Source organism: Notolepis coatsorum (assembly GCF_963971535.1).
Source record: "Notolepis coatsorum genome assembly, contig: SCAFFOLD_578, whole genome shotgun sequence".
Lineage (NCBI taxonomy): Eukaryota > Metazoa > Chordata > Actinopteri > Aulopiformes > Paralepididae > Notolepis > Notolepis coatsorum.
The window spans coordinates 112,143-123,893 of NW_028174685.1; the positions used below are offsets into that span (position 1 = coordinate 112,143).

Genomic DNA, 11,751 nt, shown 5'->3' on the forward strand with positions numbered 1-11,751 from the left:
AGATGCGACCCACACACACTGGGCCAGGTTTGGTTGCCCGAAGCCTAGCCGACACTGCCAATGCAATGGTACTACACAGTAAATTCCGCAGAGTACATTTGACTCAAACTGAGTACATTTGATTCAAACTGAGTAAAGAAATTTTACTCAGTTTGAGTGAAATGTACTCAGTTTGAGTCAAATTTACTTTGCGGAATTTACTGTGTACCCAGTATTCTGCCAGAGCTACTCCACTATCTGCCTATGACCATACATTACCGGAAATACAGTAGGAAATGGTTGATTAGTAATACAATGCCACATATTTAAGGACCCTTCCCTTTACCAATGGAGTATTGGCATGTCCCGCATTGAACAATTCAGAAGTTTACATGCTGTCTCCTACCTCACTGAAATATATTCTCAGTGTATGTGCACATTGTACACAATATACACCATTCTGCAGTGAAGCTCAAATATCAAGTAAAGTAACAATTACCCCCATACATGCTACTTTTTCCAGTTAAAAATGACAACTTGAATAGATATTTAAACATTTATTAACAAAAAAATATCACATCCTCCTCTCTGAACCCAACGACAAAGCCTCCAATGAAATTAACCCATTGTTCCCCTGCAACAGCTTCTCCCACAGGGGATCTTTGATTAAACACCTGCTATCAGAAGAATATAGACAGTCAGAAAAAAAGTTCAATTTACTACTTAAGTACATTTAAAAGTAGAAACTTTGACTTTTACTCAAGTGTGTACTTTCACTTAAACTTTCATGTTAGTCTAGCTTAGCAACATTTTTTAGGAGAATTAATACAAAAACGAGTGATATGGCCGTTCAGTTGTAAATGAAAGCCTGCATTTAGTAAGACGTTGTTTATAAATGTCTTTTGGTTTAGTTATGAATGAATGACAGCATCTCTATAGCACAGCTCTATTACTAGGACATAAAGTGCTTTGGAATGACTGTATACATCATTCACAACGGGTGGCCCCAGCAGGAATCAAACTCCTAACCGTGACAGTGTTAGTGCCATGCTCGGAGTGCCAAGCACAAGACCCCAATGTTATGCGGGGCTCTGCTCATAGGCGGGCGGCTCGTGGCGTGGCTCGTAGTCCTGGTTGTAGAAGCAACCGTCGCCCTCCATGGAGACCCCCCTCCTCCCGCGTCACCCCAGCGAGGTGGCGGGTGGCGACCCTGACGAGGTGAGCCATGGTGGGGTGGCGGGGGGCCGGCAGGGGGAGGCCCCTGGGGGGGGCTCCGGAGAAAAGCGCCAGGGGGCCGGGCCGGGAGGCGCCCCTGGGGCACCCCGGGAGGCGTGGGCATAGCCTTACGGACCACGGGGGAATAGGTGACGTGGGGGCGTAGCGTGGCGGGGGTCTGGGGGAGCTGTCGCCGGCCCCGGCGAGGCGTGCTGGTCCCCGACGTGGAGGGGATGGGACTTCCACTCACTGCCCTACACGAAAAGTGAAAAAGGCAAATAAAAAGAACGAACCACAAATTCAACGACAGAAGAGAAGAGGATGAGATAGAGAGAGAGAAGAGAGAGAGAGAAGAGAGAGAGAAGAGAGAGAAGGAAAGCAAGATAACAAAATACAACAAGAGCCAGTATGGAAGCAAATGAGTGACAGAAGTATTTGAATTTGATCAGACACCGAATTTATAGCATTGAAAATAATTACTTTGAAAACATGTATCTGAATTGAATTTATAGCATTGAAAATAATTACTTTGAAAACATGTATCTGAATTTTTTCAGACACCAAATTTAAAGCATTGAAAATAATTACTTTGAAAACATGTATCTGATTTTTGAATTTTATCAGACACCGAATTTATAGCATTGAAAATAATTACTTTGAAAACATGTATCTGAATTTTTTCAGACACCGAATTTATAGCATTGAAAATAATTACTTTGAAAACATGTATCTGAATTTTTTCAGACACCGAATTTATAGCATTGAAAATAATTACTTTGAAAAATGTATCTGAATTTTTTCAGACACCGAATTTATAGCATTGAAAATAATTACTTTGAAAATCATGTATCTGAATTTTTTTGCTCTGAATTTACCTATGTGAAATAAAAATTCAATGTAAAAAATTCGAATGTATAATAAAATTCAATGTAAAAAAAATTCGATGCATAATTGCGGTGTATAAAATTCGATCAAAAAACCATCATCCGGGCTACCCAGACAGGATAAGCAATCGCGCCTGGATGCAATCGAATTGACTTCTGGCCTATCACTGCACGGCTTTGTCAGTCATGTGATCACACCAACCCGGGAGAAAGATGGCGGTATATATACATACGTTGGGGGGAGAATATACATACGGTGGGGAGGAGACTGTACATTAGGAGGGGGTGGGTGGGAGAGAAATATACATACGGTGGGGAGAGAATATATACATACGGTGGGGAGGAGACTGTACATTAGGAGGGGGTGGGAGAAAATATATACATACGGTGGGGAGGAGACTGTACATTAGGAGGGGGTGGGTGGGAGAGAAATATACATACGGTGGGGAGAGAATATATACATACGGTGGGGAGGAGACTGTATATTAGGAGGGGGTGGGAGAGAAATATACATATGGTGGGGAGAGAATATATACATACGGTGGGGAGGAGACTGTACATTAGGAGGGGGTGGGAGAAAATATATACATACGGTGGGGAGGAGACTGTACATTAGGAGGGGGTGGGTGGGAGAGAAATATACATACGGTGGGGAGAGAATATATACATACGGTGGGGAGGAGACTGTATATTAGGAGGGGGTGGGAGAGAAATATACATATGGTGGGGAGAGAATATATACATACGGTGGGGAGGAGACTGTACATTAGGAGGGGGTGGGAGAGAATATATACATACGGTAGGGAGGAGACTGTACATTACGAGGGGGTGGGAGAGAAATATACATATGGTGGGGAGAGAATATATACATATGGTGGGGAGAGAATATATACATACGGTGGGGAGGAGACTGTACATTAGGAGGGGGTGGGTGGGTGAGAGAAAATACATATGGTGGGGAGAGAATATATACATACGGTGGGGAGAGAATATATACATACGGTGGGGAGGAGACTGTACATTAGGAGGGGGTGGGTGGGTGGGAGAGAAATATACATATGGTGGGGAGAGAATATATACATACGGTGGGGAGGAGACTGTCTATTATATGTATATTTCTCTCCCAACCACCCCCTCCTAATGTACAGTCTCCTCCCCACTGTATGTATATATTCTCTCCCCATCATATGTATATATTCTCTCCCCACCGTTCTCTTGGTGTAAAAAGTTTAAGACCAGGGTGAGGCCAGGCTATGGATGGCTTTGAAGGTGAGGAGTAGTGTTTTGAAGTTAATGCGTTCCTTGATCGGGAGCCAGTGGAGGACAGGAGTGATGTGTTCGCGGGACCGGGTGTTAGTGAGGAGGCGGGCAACTGAGTTTTTGACCATCTGCAGTTTATGGAGGGAGCGGGAGGTGATGCCAGTGAGGAGGGAGTTACAGTAGTCCAGGAGGGAAAAGATGAAGGCGTGTATGAGGGATTCAGCAGCAGGGGGTAGAGGCAGTGACGGATTTTGGCAATGTTGCGGAGGTGAAAATATGAAGTTTTGACAATGGAGCGGACATGGGGTCAAATGAGAGGGTGGGGTCGAGGATGACACAGAGGTTGCGGACTAGGGGGGAGGGGGTGATGGTGGAGTCATTGATGGTGAGTGTGATGTAATACAATAATTTATACTGTAGCATTACAAACCATTTGACAGCCAGGTCCTGCACCTCCGTTCTTGTCCTCTAGGAGCCATCGCAGCATGGCCAAGACCTTCCTCATCCAGCATACTGTCCGGGTGTAACTTATTGCCAGCGGAAGAGTGCAAGAATGCTTCCGCATTCGTCACCGCACGCCAGTACGGTAATGCGCCTTTCCTTTCGCCCCGCTCAGACAAATGCATGTAGTACATTGCAACACAACGCAGCATTTCCGCGGCTGTCTTTAACTAGCAGGACGCTAGTGGGCTAGTCGCTAAAATATATAATTGTACCAACACAGATATTAGGCAGTACACACATTGTCCTGCAATACATGTACAGTGAATGCACAGCTACATTCGCCATATATTTCTATCGCTGCTGCGGTCTATAGTGAAATGCAATATTATTATTATTATTGTAAAGATTATCATTACAATCGCAGCCTGGAGGCAATGTTACAAGTGTACGAGGGTTGTGTGCAAAGAGCACAGCCTCTCAATTTGCACAACGTGCACAAAATAATAATTGTAATGATCTTTACAATAATAATAATATTGCATTTCACTGTAGACCGCAGCAGCGATAGAAATATATGGCGAATGTAGCTGTGCATTCACTGTACATGTATTGCAGGACAATGTGTGTACTGCCTAATATCTGTGTTGGTACAATTATATATAAAACGATATATATATTTGAGCGACTAGCCCACTAGCGAGGCAACCTCCTGCACCATCGCAGCAGCGCCGAGCGTGGTGATACAAGCGGGCTGCTCTGAGGAAAGGAGCCCCTTCACGCTAGTGGGCTAGTCGCTCAAATATATATCGATTTTATATATAATTGTACCAACACAGATATTAAGCAGTACACACATTGTCCTGCAATACATGTACAGTGAATGCACAGCTACATTCGCCATATATTTCTATCGCTGCTGCGGTCTACAGTGAAATGCAATATTATTATTATTGTAAAGATCATTACAATTATTATTTTGTGCACGTTGTGCAAATTGAGAGGCTGTGCTCTTTGCACACAACCCTCGTACACTTGTAACATTGCCTCTCCAGGCTGCGATTGTAATGATAATCTTTACAATAATAATAATAATATTGCATTTCACTGTAGACCGCAGCAGCGATAGAAATATATGGCGAATGTAGCTGTGCATTCACTGTATGTATTGCAGGACAATGTGTGTACTGCCTAATATCTGTGTTGGTACAATTATATATAAAACGATATATATTTTAGCGACTAGCCCACTAGCGTCCTGCTAGTTAAAGACAGCTGAGGTTGAGTAGTTTCTTCTGATATCACTTTCAAACTCCAAGTGATTCGTTGCAATGTACGCGGAAATGCTGCGTTGTGTTGCAATGTACTACATGCATTTGTCTGAGCGGGGCGAAAGGAAAGGCGCATTACCGTACTGGCGTGCAGTGACGAATGCGGAAGCATTCTTGCACTCTTCCGCTGGCAATAAGCTACACGCATACTGTCCTTCTGAAGCTCTGAAGTCATTAGTGGCCATGAACCTAAAGAGAGAGAGCGAGAATACGTTAGTAGATAGTCTAAGGCCAGTGATTCTCAATATTATTTTGCATATCTAGGACCTCTAATTTAGTCCATGTCATGCACAACTACATACAATATACTGTAGCATTACAAACCATTTGACAGCCAGGTCCAGCACCTCTCCGTTCTTGTCTTCTAGGAGCCATCGCAGCATGGCCAAGACCTTCCTCATCCAGCATACTGTCCTTCTGAAGGTCTGAAGTCATTAGTGGCCATGAACCTAGAGAGAGCGAGAATACGTTAGATCTTGACCGTCTTGGGAGAGAGAGATAGAGAAGGCATTACAGGATGACTCTTTGAAAATGATGTCCCAGATTAAAAAGTATATATTATATATACACAGTCACACACACAATAAAAAAAAATTATACATCACTTACGACCACTTGAAGTAGTTGTTCTTGAGCCGTCTTCTGCGTTCATCTCATTGATGAGATCCAGCACTGTAACAGTATATTTGCAACAATGAAATTATATATTTTATTACAACTCTATCAGCTGAGTAACAATATTCATCAAAGTGTTGCGTGTTACAGCGTAGGTTAGTTTATTAGTGCATGACAGTAGGGTTTTACATACTGTAAAAAAACAAACACTTAACAAGTTAATATCTGAGATTTTGAAACACAGTAACATCACTACAATAAACTCAAACCGGTCTACATATAAATCAGAAAATCTGACAGGTTTGTCCAGATTATCTTAATTTGGAGGCCTAACCAAAAGTAAGCATATCTGACTAGGGGCAGGTTGGTGTAGACCGACTAGGGGCATGGTGGTGTAGACTGACTAGGGGCATGGTGGTGTAGACTGACTAGGGGCATGGTGGTGGTGTAGACTGACTAGGGGCATGGTGGTCGTGTAGACTGACTAGGGGCATGGTGGTGTAGACTGACTAGGGGCATGGTGGTGTAGACTGACTAGGCGCAGGTTGCTAGTGTAGACTGACTAGGGGCATGGTGGTGGTGTAGACTGACTAGGGGCATGGTGGTGTAGACTGACTAGGGGCATGGTGGTGGTGTAGACTGACTAGGGGCATGGTGGTGTAGACTGACTAGGGGCATGGTGGTGTAGACTGACTAGGGGCATGGTGGTGTAGACTGACTAGGCGCAGGTTGCTAGTGTAGACTGACTAGGGGCATGGTGGTGGTGTAGACTGACTAGGGGCATGGTGGTGTAGACTGACTAGGGGCATGGTGGTGGTGTAGACTGACTAGGGGCATGGTGGTGTAGACTGACTAGGGGCATGGTGGTGAACAGTGGCGGACTGGGACACAAATTCAGCCCGGGACATTCAGACGCACCAGCCCACGCACCGGCCCCGAAACCGGCCCACACAACGGCCGTTATGAAACACTTGTCCAGTATTAAACAACCCAAGGCTGTGGCTAAGGAGTCAACATCAGGGAGACCAAATCTACACACCGCCCCTAGATGTGCACTCATGCACAGTGCACACACACACACACACACAGAGACACACACATACATATACCGTTACTTCCTGTCATTGGCATATGTTTTTTTTTTTACTAACATCTTAGTGCCTCATTAGCCTAGGGATTAAGGATACATGAAGTATTAACTACACCATAATAATATTGAGGTTTTAATCCATAGAAAAGGTCTGTGCTACACAATTTCAGTTAGATTGGATTTATTGTCCTTTAATTTGGCACTCATGACATTAGTTGCTTGCCGTTTAATCAACATCGAAAGACCCCCCACTTCCTCCCAGACACCCATTCCAAGAGCTTGTTTTCTCTCTCTCTCTCTCTCTCTCTCTCTCTCTCTCTCTCTCTCTCTCTCTCTCTCTCTCTCTCTCTCTCTCTCTCTCTCTCTCTCTCTCTGTGTATGTGTCTCTGTGTGTGTGTGTGTGTGTGTGTGTGTGTCTCTCTCTCTCTGTGTCTCTCCCTCTCTCTGTGTGTCTCTCTCTGAGTCTCTCTCTCTGTCTCTCTCTGTGTGTCTGTGTGTCTGTCTGGACTGGGCTCTCTCTCTCCCCTCAGGGTCAGTTGTGCTGGACTGGGTGCTCTCTCTTTCCTCAGAGTCAACTGCATAAGAAGAACATCAGCAATCAATAATAATGGCTTGAATTCATACAGCGTTTTTCAGCCTTTTGAAAACACCCAAAGTAGTAGTAGTAGTAGTAGTAGTAGTAGTAGTAGTAGTAGTAGTAGTAGTAGTAGTAGTAGTAGTAGTAGTAGTAGTAGTAGTAGTAGTAGTAGTTTATTCAGTCATCATCTCACACAATACAATATACACCATCATTTAACAATATTTGATTTTACAGTGACTGAGAAGGTACAGACTGAAGCAATGCTTATATAGCCTATGCCTGTCCTATATTCTTAACAAAAATTAAAAAAATTAAGACTCCAAAACAGTATTCTAAAAGAAAATAGCAAAAAAAAACAGTATTATTCACCCTTGTAGTTTTCAAAAATAGCTTTACAAACCATTTTCTTAAAAACCAAAAGCGAATTACTCATTCTTAACTGTATATCAGCATTGTTCCACAAAGCGCTTCACAGAAACCATCAAGCATTCACACTCACACATACAGTACACATACATACACAGTCATACGCTACTGGTGGTTGTGAGCAGCATCAGCAAACACAGCTTCCCTGTGGCAGACTGACGGAATCATGTCTGCTATTCAGCGCCAACCACCATCAACAACCTTCATAAATACATTCAACATTAATGGAATAGGCTAACTACCAACTTAGCTGTAGCAGTTAGCTGTTATATGCAATCACATTTGTTTAACTACGGGGTAGTAGTTGACCTAGTTGTTAGCTTAAGCTAGTTAGCTGTGGTTATCTACAAACATGTAGATGAGACTAATCGAGAACATGGCTAACTGTTGGGAATTCTAAGGTACATCTTATTTAAGCATGTAAAATGGCAACTAATCAATTCAATCAATTAGATTACCAATATTATATCAACATGAAAATTTTAAAGGGAACATAATAGTATTTTATTTGAGTATTTACTATTATAATATTAGTAGCCAATTAATTTGCAGCCCGTCCTAGGTTCTGATTGGCTCTCTAGGTTAGCACTTTAGCTTCTGATGCTGTGGTGGGCACTAGTCCTAACATTGCTAACTAAACTTTTAGTCAGAGAAAAAACGTCACAAGTCACGACTATTTACGTCCACGTGCTGTAAGGAATCAGGAATACGGAAAGCACATTGTCTTGTAATAGAATGACTGAAATCACTGCAAGAACTAGTATAGGCTAGCTAGCCCTCATGAACCGGCACACACCAACAGTAGAATATGCACTAGGCTACTGCACACACCTGTCATGTTACTGTTGGTTCCTTCCACTTGATCTTCATCATCATTAGCAGCAGCAGCTACTCTAACGCCAGCCCTTCCTCTACTAAACATGTCTGTAATTTTAGAACATTGTTCTGCATCTTTTACTAGCAATTCTAGCTTTTTCAGCTCCACCCTTTCTTTTTTTGCATTCTCCATTTCTGCGCTTCTAGGCCTACTCGCGGTTGGGAGGAAACGTGAATCTCATTCACTGATGTCTCATGTCTCATTCAAGACTGGCTAACAAAAGCATGTCTTTCACTTAACACCAAGAAAACAGTGTGTATGATGTTCACAAAGTCACCAGTAGAGGTCACTCACTCTAATGTGTTTCTGGGAGAGGCGGAGCTGGACATTGTACATTAATTCAAGTATCTTGGGGTCACATTGGACTCTACATTGACCTTCAAAAAGTAATGTGAAGAAAGTGACAAACACAGTCAAGTTTAACATCGAAAACTTCAGGCAGATCAGGCCCTGCCTGCCAGTTAATGCTGCAAGGATGTTTCTGCATTCAATGATTTTATCACACATCGAGTACTGTTTTATCAACTGGTCTCTTTCATATGTCACTACTCTTACACCAATAGAATTACTCTACAAAAAAGCCATAAAAGTATTTGATAGGAAACCAATTTCATTTCATCACTGTAATGTTTTAGAAAAAGTTTCGAGAATTTCCAAGTTTTCAAATATACTTGCTTCATGTACAAGGTTCTGCATGGACTTGCCCCTCCCCCATTGAATGAGTTCATCCAACAGAAAGCAGACACTGGCATTACCACCAGGGCCATCAGTAGAGGGGACTGTAAGGTGCCTTTTCGGTATACTACCATTGCAAAAACTGTGTTCTCTGTTAAAAGTGATAACTACTGGAATAGCCTACCAGTTGTGATTAGAGAGTGCCCTACATACTCCATGTTCAAGACCCATCTTAAACTGCATCTTAAGGCAAACCAGAACTGTGATCATTTTTAATCTGATTTAGTTTATGCAACTTGTTTATTGTTTTATTGCCGGCCCACACACTGGCCCACACACCGGCCCACATAATGGCCCACACACCGGCCCACATACGGCCCACACACTGGTCCACACACTACACCGGCCCACACACTGGCCCACACACTGGCCCACACACCGGCCCACACACTGGCCCACACACCGGCCCACACCGGCCCACATACTGGCCCACATTAGTGGCCCACACACCGGCCCACAGACTGGCCCACATACTGGCCCACACACCGGCCCACACACCGGCCCACACACCGGCCCACACACCGGCCCACACACCGGCACACACACTGGCCCACATTAGTGGCCCACACACCGACTCACACACCGGCCCACACACCGGCCCACAGACTGGCCCACATACTGGCCCACACACCGGCCCACACACCGTCCCACATACTGGCCCACACACTGGCCCACACACCGGCCCACACACCGACTCACACACTGGCCCACACACCGGCCCACACACTGGCCCACATTAGTGGCCCACACACCGACTCACACACTGGCCCACACACCGGCCCACAGACTGGCCCACATTAGTGGCCCACACACCGACTCACACACTGGCCCACACACCGGCCCACAGACTGGCCCACATTAGTGGCCCACACACCGACTCACACACTGGCCCACACACCGACTCACACACCGGCCCACACACCGGCCCACAGACTGGCCCACATACTGGCCCACACACCGGCCCACACACCGGCCCACAGACTGGCCCACATACTGGCCCACACACCGGCCCACACACCGTCCCACATACTGGCCCACACACCGGCCCACACACTGGCCCACACACTGGCCCACACACCGACTCACACACTGGCCCACACACCGGCCCACACACTGGCCCACATTAGTGGCCCACACACCGACTCACACACTGGCCCACACACCGGCCCACAGACTGGCCCACATTAGTGGCCCACACACCGACTCACACACTGGCCCACACACCGGCCCACACACCGGCCCACATTAGTGGCCCACACACCGACTCACACACTGGCCCACACACTGGCCCACACACTGGCCCACACACCGGCCCACATTAGTGGCCCACACACTGGCCCACACACTGGCCCAAAAAAAAAAGTTAAAAAAAAAAAATTTAAAAAAAAAAATTTAATTTTTTTTTATTTTTTTATTTTTTTTGGACCAGCCCACTTTGGTTCCGGCCCATCGGGATTCGTCCCGAACGTCCCGATGGCCAGTCCGCCACTGGTGGTGAATAACAAAACAACGATTGTGTGCAGACAATTGAAAATGTTGGGTTCCTTTCCACTTTCTTGAATATAGAAAAAATTTAAATACTTGTTCTAGAACTGTATTTTTTGCACTTGTTTTTAAGTTACTGGGAATACCCTTTCCTTGTTTTTGCTCATTTTAACAGACAAAACACAACACATTCTAGTAATTCTGGTTTACACCTAACCCTTATTATTGATGTTATGATTTCCAAAAATAAAATCTCACCAATCTTTAGTCAAATAGGAGATTTAAGTGTTTATCTGGAATTGTGAGGATAGGTATTCGCGGTAACCTGGGATCAATATGTGAAACGTAATTATCTCCTCAAATAATTGGCCACAAAAGACGAAACTCATTTTGGTTGTTCATTGGGGTGCCAAGATCATGCCCAAAACATATCATGCATCTGCCATGAAAATTAAGCCTTTTATGTTTGTTATCAATTGAAGGTCATGAACTATGTTGACTCATATCCCATACCCGGATTTTCCCTTCAGATTCAGCTAAATTTGAATTCTCTTGAGATAACTCGGGGAGAACTATGGTATTATGTTACATGATGATGATATCCCTACAAAACAACCAAAACATTTTAATTCTCTCTTAAATTGGAGGAGATAGTGAATTGGTATTCCCGGTAACTTAGGTCAACTTTAGAGGTCCGCCATCCCTCATTACATGATGTATTTTTTTTAAGGTGAATTATTTGGCATCTATAACAATCATTCTTGACATGAGAAAAGATTTTAATGTTGTTCGTATAACGTCCTGGGTTATATGGCTTAGAAATGGGGCAGGTT

The 11,751-nt window shown here is 44.3% G+C and overlaps 1 long non-coding RNA gene across 1 annotated transcript; it reads right to left on the reverse strand.

Annotated features, from left to right (window-relative positions):
• Positions 1 to 521: 521 nt before the first annotated feature.
• On the reverse strand, positions 522 to 3,859 carry LOC311247501. The gene is made up of 2 exons (XR_014620847.1): positions 3,769 to 3,859; positions 522 to 1,448 (listed from the first exon to the last, which is right to left on the reverse strand). It is a non-coding gene; the product is annotated as an uncharacterized lncRNA (long non-coding RNA).
• Between the last annotated feature and the right edge of the window lie 7,892 nt (positions 3,860 to 11,751).